The sequence below is a fragment of the Suncus etruscus genome, chromosome 5, assembly GCF_024139225.1.
Source record: "Suncus etruscus isolate mSunEtr1 chromosome 5, mSunEtr1.pri.cur, whole genome shotgun sequence".
NCBI classification, from domain to species: Eukaryota; Metazoa; Chordata; class Mammalia; order Eulipotyphla; family Soricidae; genus Suncus; species Suncus etruscus.
Window position 1 is genome coordinate 115,429,573 of NC_064852.1, and position 15,844 is coordinate 115,445,416.

A 15,844-nucleotide genomic window follows, 5' to 3' on the forward strand; every position below is an offset into this window, starting at 1 on the left:
AGAAGTGTTCCTTTAAAAAAAATTGAGAGGAGCTGTCATAAAGAATAGAGAAAATTAGGTGACAGAAGGATAGTAGATTTTCATTTACAAAATTGTAAAATCTCACTGGCTGGCACAGGAAGGATGACGCTTTCTCCCATCTTCCTAGATCCCGATATCACTTCCTGTTAGCAAGCAAGGCATGTCTCTTGCAATTCTGTAGAATGCATGTAAGTGTGTGATTTCTGCTAGCCTCATATTTCTGTTTATTCATTTTCAAAACATAAAAATTAAAAGTATATATTCTATAAATAGAAACCTACAAATAAAGCCAAAAAGTGTTTACTTCCTGTCTCTTCTTTGATGTCAATATTAGGAACATATAATTGGGTTTGCTGGAGTGACACTAAGATTATCAAGCAGACTATCAATTTCTTTGGGCTCTTTCATCCATCATGCATTAGCCTTACTAGGTTTTGGCTTCATTCCATCATGACCATTTTCTAGTTGATGTTGTAATATAAATACCAAGTTTCTAAGATCAAGTGACCTTATTTGGAAGTTCAGAGATAGCATTAAGGGCAATGTTTCTCAACTTGTTTCACTATTATCTTCTTCCTAAAGAAGATTTTTTTAGACATTTTTCCAAGTTGCTTTTCCCCATGAATGGTAACTATAGATACTATATAAACATACAGATAAGTTTATATATTGTATGTCTATGCTTTTTACATTAAAATATAAAATTACACACATACACATAAATCAATTTTTACTTTCATAAAAAACAATATTCCTTGAAAGTTATTTCTTGTTCCTTTGAACTGAATTGCACTAATGCTATATATTGAAAATAAACATCAATTTTGGAAGTGAAAATATTTAGGAGACAGTTGATAATATCTGATATCAAAATGCTTGACATTTTAGAAGCAGTAGAATGATGAAAATAATAAAAATTAGAGTGGAAATAGTAAAGTTAAAACCAAAAAGATATAAAATATATTAAATATATTATATGTAAATATATTTATATATTTTATATAATTATATATAAATATATATAAAATGTCAATGAAACTAAGTTTGTTCTTTGAAAGAACACAAATTGATGAATATTTAGCTAGAATATGAAAACAAGAGAGAAAATCCTAATTAGGAGAATCAGAAATTAGGGAAATAAAATTACAGCAGATATTATAGAAATACAAAAGATAATAATAGGAGCTAGAACAATACCACAGCAGTAGGACATTTGCCTTGCATGTGGCTGACCCAGGACAGGTTCAATCCCGGCGTACCATATGGTCCCCCAAGTCAGGAGCAATTTCTGAGTGCACAGCCAGGAGTAACCCCTGAGCATCACTGGGTATGGCCCCCCAAGAAAACAAAAAGGGAGATAATAATAGATTATTGATATGATATAAAAACATAATAAATGGATAGTCTAGATAAAATAAATAATAAATGGATAGCCTAGTAAAATAAATAAATTTTTAGAATTATGCTACCTTCCAGGATTGAACCAGAAAGAAATAGATACCTTATAAAGACCAATAACAGGGAGGGAGGTAGGGAGGGAGGGAGGGAGGGAAGGAAGGAGGGAGGGAGGGCTGAAATATTTCTTGGGGGAAATTTGGGCACTGCACCAGGAAAGCACTTCTGGTGTGTGCTTCCCTTAATAATGGAGACATCCATGTTATGTGCAGTGACACTCCATAGCTATAGGGCCTGAAACATTAACTATACATAAGAAAACAATAGACAATGGACAATGCCTTCTTAGACTTCAAGTTTAGGTCTGCATTTGTAATCTCTACTTTCATGGCAAGAAAACAAATGCAGAAAGAAACAATTGAGAATTTACAGAACAGTGAAACAAAGTAACAACTAAAAAGGAATATGTAATTAGGAAAAAGATATATGCACATCATATTTCCCACAAGGGGTTGACACCTAAAATATATAAAGTACTCAAACAACTTCAAATAATACAATGAACCATCAAGCCAAAACACAGACAAAAGGTACCAGGGAAATGCTCAATATTCTTCCTAGTAGTGTTCAGAGGACCATATGTGGTATCAAGCACTGTACCTGCTGTACTATTTCTCCAGTTCCTGTTAGCACCATTCAGTGCCAAATGTGGTATTAACTAGAGTCACCATACTGTACATTACAGGCCTGTGACTTAATCATATCTGAAAATTAGTACAGTTTGAACCCCTGCATCTATTTCTCCCACCCTATCAATGGTGAGAAACTTTGACAATTACTACTTTGTTATTTAGTTTATGAGCTTGGTTGGTTTTCTTGTTTTGTTTTGTTTTTGTTTTTTTGGTTTTTGGGTCACACCTAGTGGCACTCAGGGGTTACTCCTGACTCTTCTCAGAAATCACTCCTGGCTGGCTCCGGGGACCGTATGGTATGCCAAGATTTGAACCACCATCTATCCTGGGTCAACTGCATACAAAGCAAACAACCTACCACTAGTAGAGGACTAGTAGATATATACAGGACACTCCATCCCAAAAAACCTGGATACACATTCTTTTCCAATGTACATGGGACAACATACCTCCATAAAATCAAGAGGATAGAAATCTTGCAGGCTACCTTTGCTGACCACAAGGCTCTGAAATTAGTTGTTAACTACAAAGCCACACAGAAGAAAAACTTTAACAATTGGAAATTAAACACCCTGCTACTGAACAACCAGTGGGTCTGAGATGAAATCAAAAAGGAGATCAAAACTTTCCTGGAAACAAATGATAATAAAGACACAAACTGCCAGAATCTATGGGACACAGCAAAAGCGGTCCTGAGAGGAAAATTTATAGCTCTACAAGCAAACATCAGGAAGGAAGAAGGGGCATACATCAATAACTTAATGACGCAGCTCAAAAAATTAAAAAATGACCAACAAATGGAACCAAAAATAGGGAGACAGAAGGAAATAACAAAGCTGAAAGCAGAATTCACTGAAGTGGAAAACCAAAAAGCAATTCGAAAGATCAATGAAAGCAGAAGCTGGTTCTTTGAAAAAATAAACAAGATTGATAGACCATTGGCAAAACTCACAAAGAAAGAGAGAGAGAGAAATCTGATAACCCATATTAGAAATGAAAAGGGGGAGATCACGACAGAAATTGCAGAGATCCAAAGGTTAATCAGAGAGTACTTTGAGAAACTTTATGCTACTAAACATGAGAACATAGAAGAAATGGAAAAATTCTTGGACACTTATAACCTTCTACATTTAAGTAAGGAGATGTAGCATATCTAAACACCCCCATCACTACTGGGGAAATTGAAACTGTAATCAAACATCTGCCCAAAAAGAAAAGCCCAGGCCCAGAATGTTTTCCTAATGAATTTTTTTAAATCTTTCTAGAGGAGCTACTACCAATCCTAGCCAAGCTCTTCCATAAAATTGAAAAAACGGCAACACTCCCAAACAGCTATTATGAAGCCAACATCACCAAAACCAGACAGAGATGCTGCCAAAAAGGAAAATTACAGACCAATATCCCTGATGAATGCTGATGCAAAGATCTTCAACAAAATTCTGGCAAATAGGATCCAATGCATCATCAAGAAGATCATACACTACGACCAAGTAGGTTTCATCCCAGGAATGCAAGGATGGTTTAACATCCGTAAATCTATCAACATCATACACAACATCAACAAGAAAAAAAATAAAAATCACAAGATCATATCAATAGATGCAGAGAAAGCATTTGATAAGGTCCAACACCCATTCTTGATCAAAACTCTCAACAAGATGGGAATGGAAGGAACCTTTCTCAATCTAGTTGAAGCCATCTACCACAAGCCAATGGCAAATATTATCCTCAATGGAGAAAAACTAAAAGCCTTTCCCCTAAATTCTGGTACAAGACAAGGCTGTCCGCTCTCAACACTCCTTTTCAACATAGTACTGGAAGTTCTTGCTATAGCGATCAGGCAAGAAAAAGATATCAAGGGAATCCATATAGGAAAGGAAGAAGTCAAGCTCTCATTGTTTGCAGACGACATGATACTCTACTTAGAAAACCCTAAAGACTCTACCAAAAAGCTTCTAGAAACAATAGATTCATATAGCAAGGTGGCAGGCTACAAAATCAACCTACAGAAATCAATGGCCTTTTTATACACCAATAATGATAGGGAGGAGATGGAAGTCAGGAAGGCAATCCCATTTACAATAGTGCCACACAAAATCAAATATCTTGGAGTCAACTTGACCAAAGATGTGAAGGATCTATACAAAGAAAACTATAAAGCCCTGCTCCAAGAAATAAGAGAGGACACACGGAAATGGAAACACATACCCTGCTCATGGATTGGCAGGATTAACATCATTAAAATGACAATACTCCCCAAAGCAATATACAGATTTAATGTGATCCTCTTAAAAATACCCATGACATTCTTCAAAGAAGTGGATCAAACACTTATGAAGTTCATCTGGAACAATAAACACCCTTAAATAGATAAAGCACTCCTAGTCGCATTACTTTCCCCAAATTTAAACTGTACTACAAAGCAATAGTTATCAAAACAGCATGGTATTGGAATAAAGACAGACCCTCAGATCAGTGGAATAGGCTTGAGTTCTCAGAGAACGTTCCCCAGACATACTATTACCTAATTTTTGACAAAGGAGCAAGAAATCCTAAGTGGAGCAGGGAAAATCTCTTCAACAAGTGGTGCTAGCAGAACTGGTTAGCCACTTGCAAAAAAGTGAACATAGATCCCCAGTTAACATCATGTATGAAGGTAAAATCCAAATGGATTAAAGACCTTGATATCAGACCAGATACCATAAGGTATATAGAACAACACATCGGTAAAACACTCCATGACATTGAGACTAAAGGCATCTTCAAGGAGGAAACTGCACTTTCCAAACAAGTAGAAGCAGAGATCAACAGATGGGAATACATTAAACTGAGAAGCTTCTGCACCTCAAAAGAAATAGTGCCCAGGATACAAGAGTCACCCACTGAGTGGGAGAAACTATTCACCCAACACCCATCAGATAAGGGGCTAATATCCAAAATATACAGGGCACTGACAGAACTTTACAAGAAAAAAACATCTAATCCCATCAAAAAATGGGGAGAAGAAATGAACTGACACTTTGATAAAAAAAAGAAATACAAATTGCCAAAAGGCACATGAAAAAATGCTCCTTGTCACTAATCATTAGGGAGATGCAAATCTAAACAATGATGAGATACTACCTCACACCACAGAGATTGGCGCACATCACAAAGAATGAGAACAATCAGTGCTGGTGGGGATGTGGAGAGAAAGGAACTCTTATCCATTGCTGGTGGGGATGTGGAGAGAAAGGAACTCTTATCCATTGCTGGTGGGAATGCCGCCTAGTACAGCTTCTATGGAAAGCGATATGGAGATTCCTTCAAAATCTGGAAATTGAGCTCCCATTCTACCCAGCTATTCCACTACTAGGGATATATCCTAAGAACACAAGAATACAATCCAAAAACCCCTTCCTCACACCTTTTTTATTGCAGCACTATTCACAATAGACAGGCTCTGGAAACAACCAAGATGTCCTCCAACAGACGAATGGCTAAAGAAATTCTGGTACATATACAAATGGAATATTATGCAGCCGTCAGGAGAGATGAAATTTTCCTATACATGGATGTACATGGAATCTATCATGCTGAGTGAAATAAGTCAGAGGGAGAGGGAGAGAGACACAGAATTGTCTCACTCATCTATAGGTTTTAAGAAAAATAAAAGTCATTTTTGTAACAATCCTCAGAGACAATGAGAGGAGGGCTGGAACACCAGCTCACTCCATGAAGCTCACCACAAAGAGTGGTGAGTATAGCTATATAAATAACTACACAGAGAACTACCATAATCAAGTGAATGAATGAGGGAACTGGAAAGCCTGTTGGAGTACAGGTGGGGATGGGGTGGGATGGAGGGAGATTGGGGACATTGGTAGTGGGAATGTTGCACTGGTGAAGGGGGTGTTCTTTACATGACTGAAACCTAATCACAATCATTTATGTAATCAAGATGTTCAAATAAAGAAGAAAAAAAAGAACATTTTTGGGAGATGTTAAAAAGAATATTTGTTGCCCACACACTTTTGAAAATGAACACTAGAAAACAAAGACCCCGAGTGGGGTCCAGTATGCATTGGGGAGGAGTTTCTCATCCCACCCTCCCCCCAGGGCCCGATTTACCAGGCCTGGTCCTGAAGGCCAGTCTTGCGTGAGGGGATCTTAGTCTCCTGGACTAAGTGGTCAGCCCAGGGGGCCTATGGCTAGTTGTCCTGCCCAGAACCCCCAACATAACAGTCGAAGAGACCCAGAAGTCCTTGCATGTGGAGTCATCTGAGTTCCGCCCCTTCCTCTGTAGTTTGTGTATGCATAGGGGAGGAGTTTCTCTCCCTCACCCTCCCCCCCAGGGCCCAATTTACCAGGCCTGACCCTAAAGGCCAGTCTGGTGTAGGGTCATCTTAGTCCCCTGGACTAAGTGGTCAGCCCAGGGGGCCTATGGCTAGCTGTCCTGCCCAGAGCCCCCAAAATGCTAGTTGAAGAGACACAGAAGTCTTGGCATGTGGAGTCTTCTGAGCCCAGCCCCTACCTCTGTATTTTGTGTATGCATAGGGGAGGAGTTTCTCTCCCCCACCCTCCCCCAGGGCCCGATTTACCAGACCTGGTCCTAAAGACCAGTCTGGCATGGGGGGATCCCAGTCCCCTGGACTAAGTGGTCAGCCCAGCTAGCTGTCCTGCCCAGAGCCCCCAACATACCAGTCAAAAAGAAACAGAAGTCCTGGCATGTGGAGTCTTCTGAGCCCAGCCCCTGCCTCTGTATTTTGTGTATGCATAGGGGAAGAGTTTCTCTCCCCCACCCTCCCGCCCAGGTTTATAACGTTTCTTAAAACTTTAGCTTAGATATATTGCTATAATAGTGATTAAGTTATAATATTATAGCTTATAATATTAATATACAAATACAATGTACAAATATAACTTATAATATTAATATACAAAATTACTTCACACTACTACCACCAAAGTACCAATGACTCTACAGTCCTTCTGTCACCTCTAATCTAATTTTATACCCAGTTTCACTCTTTTTCTCACTGTTACTAATTTTTGTCATTCAGTTCCAAGGGTTTTCATTGTAGAGCATTTTCAGTATTAATTAATCTATCAATGGATGCTGAACTTTTCCTCATATTATGGTATTATAAATAATGCTTTAAAAAGGGGCCAAAGAGATAGTACAAGGGTTAAAGCACTTCCCATATGTGTGATTTACTTCAATTAATTCCTTCATTCCTAGCAACATCAGGCGTGATCCTGGTCCACAAAGAAATCCCTGAACATTTCCAAGTATAGGCCAAAAACTAATAATAATAATGATGATGATGATGATGTAATAAATACAGTGATGCATATATTTCTTTAATTTTTTATTTTCTTTAGAATAATATACATAAATTGAATTCCTGAATCACAGCATTCTCTTTTTTAAGTTTTTAAGCATTCTCTACAATAGCAGTTTCATCAATATGCATCCACAGCAACATTGTCTGGATTTCCTTTTCTTTGAATCTTCAGCAATTCTTGCAAGTTTGTATCTTGTTAGTAATCATTATTATAACAGGTATGTCATTGATCATTGCTATTTTGACTTGTATTTCACTGATTATTAATAACATTGAGCATCTATCAATGTATTGGTTGGCCATCTATAGGCTTTCTTTGGAGAAATAGCTGTTCAAAACTTATGCCCATTTTTAATTGAATTGTTTTCTCTGTTGAATTATATTTTTGTATACTAACCCTTACCAGATGGATGATTCACAAATATTTTTCCACATTTGATAGCTTGACTTTTATTTTATTGGTGGTTTTCTTTGCTGTGAAGAAGTCTTTTCCACTTGATGTAGTCTCACTCATTTATTTTTTGCCTGAGCCATGCCCTCCAATTCTATCAGGTAATTCAAAAAACAGCAACTATATACAAACTTGCAGAATAAGTTTTCCATGGTTTTTTTTCTCACCCCTTAGTCACACAATTCCTAAAGAATTTAGCCTGATTATAGGAGACTGTTTTGGAAAGTAAAATATTCATGTTGTCAAAAAATAGTAAACAGTTGCTTTCTGATCAGCATCCACTATTGGTGCCCATAATTAATCTTTGCCCTCCGTTTTCACGAAAATAAGAAACAAAAGAATTGATCCTTGTTGAAGACTTTGAAGAGCTGCAATATTTAGAAATAGGAATTTTGGAAATATTCTGAAATGTATAAAGTATCAATCCTAAGTACCAATCTCAGAAGTTAATAAGACTTGTAATAGATGCTTCTTAATGTTATTGACATGGAGGAGGAAGGAGATATTTTAAGTCAGGATATGGCCTGGTGAAAGCTTCAAAAATGGCATGATTTTAATGTCAACATTGCACAGAGCAAGGAATGAAAATTGTGCACTAGGGATACTTTTTTATGGAAGTATTTTGCCTTTCAAAAAGAAAATTAGTGTCAGTTCCTGTTCTTTTATTTACTAAATTCTGCTGAAAATTGGAAAAAGCTGTCAAATTTGTATGTTTCCAATGGCCAGATGTGTCCTACATACAGCCTCGACATTAGGAAGACAATTGAATTGATTTCAATATGAGGGCTTTTTTCTCCACTGTAGAAATATTTTTCTGAATTAGTCTTGTGCATAACCCTGAAAGAAACAAAGAAAGAGTTCCTGCAGAAGAATAATGTTGTCTTCCATAAGTAGTGACTCAAAGAAGATATATGATTAGAGAAAAAAATTTGAAGCTTTTCTTAATTTCTTTTTCATATGGACAGCTAAAATAATTATTTCCATTTTAAATGGGGATTTCAAACACCCATATTGAATGGCTATTGGTTATTTTGGTAGGAACATCCAAAAAGATCAATAATACATATCGTTATATAACCATTGGAAGCACTGCTAATCTCTGGATATATACTACTAGGTAATAGTCTATCTAGAAATAGATATTTCCTGTAGTTTTTAAAGTCAAACTAGCGCAAATTTTATTATCAAGTCCTGAAATGGTAACAGTTACAGCAGCTAATAAAGATAATTTTTAAAAAAAAAAAACAGTTACAGCAGCTACAAAAGAAAGAGAAAATAATATTTGTTTTAATATAAACAAATAAAAATATTTCCAAAAATAATTTATGCCTAAAAAGTAGTGGAAAGAAGAAAACATAAAACCTTCTCAAAAGATGCTATAATATGTACAGGTGAGTTAATGGTCACTATACATATAAGTAAGTTCAAATAAACAATTTGATGCTACAGCTCCTTAGATTGGATTAAAAAAAATCTCCATGTATCTTCTAAAAAAATCTACCAGAACCTATCTATACTTCTTTAATGTAAAAGGATAAACACATCTAGTAAAAATGTCATTGTGCTCTAGAGGGTAGGTATAATAGAAAGACAATGGGCTAAGAAAGTAGAATTGAATGGTGAGTGGTCAAATGAATGGACTAGAAAATTGGGTAGCGATTATCTCTGGTATCACAAGGAAATAATAACCCCAGGTGATTGCAGGTAGGTAGAAATAGATTGCCTGTAAGTGGGAAAAAAGAATGTCAAGAAAATAACAACATAGTAGGCAATTGAATCAAATGTAATAGTAATGAGCAAAGAACAAGTTAGGTTTCCATCCAATTTAAATTATTCGGGGGAGTCGGCTCCAAAAGCAGTGCTCACAGAGATCAAGAGCACCACACCCTACAGTACTATACAGTTTTTCAGACCTACCAGTTCAATGCTCAATCTAGAAGATTCTGCTTAGACTCAGCAGAGCTTGCTGGAGCCACCGGACTACAATCAATGGCCCTTGTTAAGTAGGGGACAGGGAGGAATCCACATGCAGTGCTTTGGACTGAACATTATTTCTAGGACATGCAAAATATGTGCGCCAACCCTAAAGCTATCTTAGATAATTCCTTTTCCCATTTTATTTAACTTTCATGCTGTAAGTCATTTATAGGGCTCTGGTAGATAAAAAGAAATAAATATATTACACCCAAAATTGAGGTGTACCTTAGGAAGTTATTGCTTTTTAAACTACAGCCAGTCTCAGACTGTTTTAGAGTTGTGCAAATGGAATGGAAAAAGCAGAAATCTTTGTCTTCCGTAATTATTTCTTCACTTTCATCCAATAATCTTGAAATTTCTCTATCTCATTCATGATTTTGTGTCAGGACTCCTGGATGTCAAAATTTCTGAAGAGATACATGAGAGATTACTTGAGTTTCTTTGCCCTTTTCAAATACAATAGAGAAGCAAATGTTTGTCTCTGCATTGTTATCTTCTCAGGAATATAAGAATTTTATTTAGTTACTATTTCAATAATGTTTTAACAATAAAGAAGCAATATTAAATGGGTAAGTTTCTAGGATCATTTTAAGGTTAAGAGAAAAAAGTAAGTACATATCATTTTCTGTAATTTAATTGTTCATACATTTCTCCTGTATATTATAAATGATTCTAACATATTTATTGATATATAATATAAATCATTCTTAATTTCTTAATATGTGCAAATTAAACATGTTAGAAATATTTATATATTTTAAGACAAGTATTAAAGTCAAATAGCAATAAATTTAGAAAAAGAAAAAGCATTTGCACAACCAAAACCTTACTGACTTGGGATAATCAGAATGCTTAAATCTAAAAAAATTAATTGCTAAACAAACATTGCCCTTTCATATCACAAAACATAATACACATTTTCTTTGTAAAGTTCAGGTCTATTCTTCTGTATTATATGCCATTGATTTGACAAGAATTGATATCCCAGAATATTTCATCCCTAGCAACCCATATTGCCCCCCTGAGCCCGCCAGGAGTGATCCCTGAGCACTGCTGGTGTAACCCTAAAACTTAAAAATAAATTATTTCTCCATCTAAAAGAGCTATACTAATAAACATCAAGTTGTTCACATAGTACATTTGGTAAATATTTCTAATTTTTGTTTAAGTAGAGACAAGCTTGACCACTTTCTCAATCCTCTTTATTAATGATGTCATGTATAAATTCTTAAAGAGAATTATAAGCCCTGCCTGTTCTCTAAGTATACTATGAGGAAAATCTATTACTAGTATTCTTTTTTATAATATCTTTATTTAAGCACCATGATTACAAACATGTTTGAAGTTGTATTTCAGTCATAAAAAGTACACCCCGCTTCACCTGTGCAACCTTCCCACCACCAATGCCACCTACCTCCCTCTTCCCTTGCACCCTGCCTGTCTTTGAGACAGACATTCTATTATTACTAGAATTCTTATTTGTTATGGTTCAGTCTACCAAAATATAAACAAGTTTTCATAACACCTAAGGAAACTCTTACTAAAATAATTTCATCTCTTTTCTTTCTATATATGAGTGATAATATAAAGATGAAAAATTAGCCTTCAGGAAATCCTTGTCAAGGGTCCTGGTTTGGATAATTATGTTATGCTAGAGCAAACTTCAGACCAACATTTCTTAACTAGAAACCATATGGCTCCTTGTGAATTCTCCAGAACATTCAAGGAGTAGCACAAGTAAAACTATGTAAGTGGGTGACCCTCTGGAAGACCCATAGGAAGGAAACAAATTCAGAACAGAGCCATGGTCACAACTAGGTTGGGAAATTACTTCAGACAACCCAAAATTAAATTATTGCTTAGACATATTGATACATTAATGTCAGTTGTTGTTTAAAATAATACTAAATGTGTTGAATCACCAGAATTAAAATATAAAACTTAGAAACTACACCTTAAAATTGCAGTTCCAATTTTCTAAAGTGGAAAATGTAATTTGCTCTCCATGTAAAATCAACATGCTTTAACTCCTGGAGATCATGGTACACAATAAAGTTAATAATAAATCATATGTAAAACTTCGTTAGAAACATAGTCCCAAAGACTGTCCTGTACCTATTGAATTAAACACTGTACTTTTATAAGATCACCCAAGTAATTTTTTAAATATTCAAACACAAAACTTAATAAATCATGATTTATCAAGGATAAAAATTTGGGACATTATTTTTTGAATCAATTAAACACAATGCTGCAGAGCTTACAAAGTATTATACTGTTCTAACTTAATCTTCTCAATGAAGTTGAGACAAGGCACCATAATTCCTTTCATCTTATGTGTGAGACCTGAGGACACTAAATAATTGGTCTGAGGTCACAGAACAGCCAGGATTTGATGATAGTAATTTGAAATCCATGCTCTTAGTTATCAGCGAAAGAAAGTTCTTCTGCTTGTTATCCCCATGTGTTTGTCATTGGTTTAACATCATTGCTTTGTCTAATGTCATTTTAATTTTAGACCCAATTAAACCTTTTCCTAAAGTAAAAATGTTATATAGATATACATACATACACATCTATTTATTCAGTTGAATAAGTATTGATCTGTGACTATGTTTTAAAAATTCTGACCTGGAAGAGCTTCTAGCACCAGGTCAGCAAGAATAAGTACTCAATAACTGATTGCTGAGTCAATGACTCAGTGAATGACAATTTTTTAATATGCTAACTGATAAAGGAGAGATAAGGTGCCAGTATACATCTGTATATGTCCTGGGACCTCAAATGTTTTCTGTATATAATAATTACTCAGCTGAATAGATAGAGAAAAGATCAACCGGACAAAGAATGGGGATAATGAGACTGAAGTGATAATACAGTAGTAGGGCATTTGGCTTGCATGCAGCCGACACAGAACAGACCTGGGTTCAATCACCAGCATCCCTGAGCACAGAACCAGGAGTAACCCCTGAGCACCACCAGGTGTCGTCCCCCCAAAAATACAAAAATAAATAAATTAAATTAAATTAAATAATATTATTTTTATAGAAAAAATGGGGATAAGCAGATCACATGCTAAAGAGGTCAGGCTTTGCCTACGGGTAATCAAAGTTCACTAAAGACTTTAAAAGAGACAAATTGACTTAAAATAGATGTGTACAGGTGTTTATAGCCAGAGGGCTATAAACAATACAAAATATTAGAATGAATCCTCCAAAAGTTATCCAACTTCCAGTTTTCAGCATAAACTAGTCTGCTCCTCTACCTGCTACTCCACCATCCAGATGATGCCTGTCTCCAGTTGACATCACTGGGCCTGCTCCAGAGCAGAACAGGATCTCTCCCTGCCATTAGCTTCCAGCATTTTTCACTCAAGACCTATTATATGAACAGGCCCACACTACAGCTCCTGAATTCACAACTTTGTTATGCAGAAGATAACAAATAGGCTCAAAAAAAATCACACATGTCTCAGTTATTCTACCTCTCCTTGGGTGAAGATGGAAAGAGAAGAAAGGCAGCATCCTCAGCTTAATGTCTCAACATCTTGCAGTGAGTCTGACCCACTCCTAGCACAGCAAAATCACTAGAAAATCACTGAGAAAAAAACACATAGAAACCTACCAGCTCAATGAATTAATATCCAATTGATATCACAAAAAAATATAACCACCACCAGTAAATCCTCAGCCAATATGACACTATAAAAAGGATGTTTAATGAGTTTAAAGAAACAGTAGCACAGATAGTCAGCAAAGCACAAGCAAGTATAAGAGAAGAAATTTAAAAACCACTAAAATAATAAATATCAGTAATGAAGAACATAGTAGGTTATATTAAAAAGTCTGATATAATAGGTGATATTAAAATGTCTAGGACAGAGCAATAGCACAGTGGCAGGGCATTTGCCTTGAACGTAGCCAGTCCCAGTTGGATCCCAGTTCAATTCCTGGCATCCCATATGGTCCCCCGAGCCTGCCAGGAGCAATTTCTGAGCATAGAGCCAGAAGAAACCCTGAGCGCTGCCGGGTGTGACCCAAAAATCCCAAAATAAAAAAAGTCAACAGTGGGGCTGGATTGATAGCACATTGGTTTGGGTGTTTGCCTTGCACACAGCTGACCTGGGTTCAATTCTTGATATCTCAAATATTCCCCCAGCCTGCCAGGAGTGATTCCTAAGTGCAGAGCCAGAAGTAATCCTTGAGTGCTTCCAGATGTGCCAAAAAACAAAGCCAAAGCACCTCTGAACAGCAGAATAACAGAAACTAAGCATAAAATGGAGGAGCTCCAAGATGCGAAAAGGGGAAACCATTAAGAAACAACAGAAGGTGGGAAACAGTCTGAAAATAAATGAGCAGTAGACCAAAGAACTTTGGGATGACTTCAAGAGGAATAATATAAGAATCTATACTTGATGAACAGGAAGGCAAAGGTGATAAAGGAATTATAATTTAAAAAATTGTCAATAAATATCTCCCAGAGTTGAGGCTTACAGGTACCTAGATCCAAGAGGCACAAATGGTCCCAGAGAAAATAGACTTGACTAAAACAACTCCAGGCATGTTGTTCTACAATGACAAAATCCAAAGATACAGATAGAATACTGAAAGCAGCATGATCCAAAAAAAGGAATTTACATACAAAAGAAAGCCCATAAAATTGACAACAAGTTTATCAAAATGGAAGAGTATGAAGGAATATAGTATTAAAATTCAATGAAATGTATGCCTCACCAAGAATACTCTCTCTGGCTAGATTATCATTCAAATTTGAAGGAACTAGATAAGCTTTACCAGCAAACAATTTAGGAATCCATAGCTTTTAAACCAGTTTTGCAAGAAGCATTAAAAGAGCTTCTCATTTTATGGCTGATACCCAACTACAAACATGTTTGTGACCATGGTGCTTAAAGAAATTATTATTTTAAAAATTAAAACTTAAAATAAACTAAAAGTGTCTTTCATTTTTTAAAACCCATAGATGAGTGAAACCATTCTGCATTTTTCTCTCTCCCTCTGACTTACTTCACTCAGCATAATAGATTTCATGTATATCCATGTATAGGAAAATTTCATGACTTCATCTCTCCTGACAGCTGCATAGTATTCCATTGTATATATCTACCACAGTTTCTTTAGCCACTCATCTGTTGAAGGGCATCTTGGTTGTTTACAGAGTCTGGCTATTGTAAATAGTGCTGCAATGAATATAGGTGTGAGGAAGGGATTTTTGTATTGAATTTTTGTGTTCCTCGGGTATATTCCTAGGAGTGGTATAGCTGGATCATATGGGAGCTCAATTTCCAGTTTGTGGAGGAATCTCCATATTGCTTTCCATAAAGGTTGGGACTAGATGGCATTCCCACCAGCAGTGAAAAATAGTTCCTTTCTCTCCACATCTCCAGCACTGCTTGTTTTCCTTCTTTGTGATGTGTGCCAATCTCAGTGGCATGAGGTGGTACCTCATAGTAGTTTTGATTTGCATCTCCATTTTTAACAGTATCTCAGAGACAAGAGAGATGAGGGCTGGTAGGTGCAGCTCATGACATGAAGCTCACCACATAGAGTGATGAGTGCAGTTAGAGAAATAACTACACTGAAAACTATCATAACAATGTGAATGAATGAGGGAAGTAGAAAGCCTGTCTTGAGTACAGGTGTGGGTGGGGTGGGGAGGAGGGAGATCTGGGAAATTGGTGGTGGGAATGTTGCACTGGTGAAGGGGATGTTCTTTTCATGACTGTAATCATACAACTATAATCACAGTGTTTAAATAAAGATAATTAAAAAAATAAATTAAAAGGAAATGTGGTACATTAAAAAAAAGAGCTTCTCTAAAGGGCAGGATAAACTGCCCAGCATGTGACACTGAGTACACACAAATGATGCATATAATTACCCTCTTCTAGAGTCAGAAAGGTATATTTATTTCTATCCTACTAAGATATTTTATATATTTTGAATAATTAATGTCTTATTTAT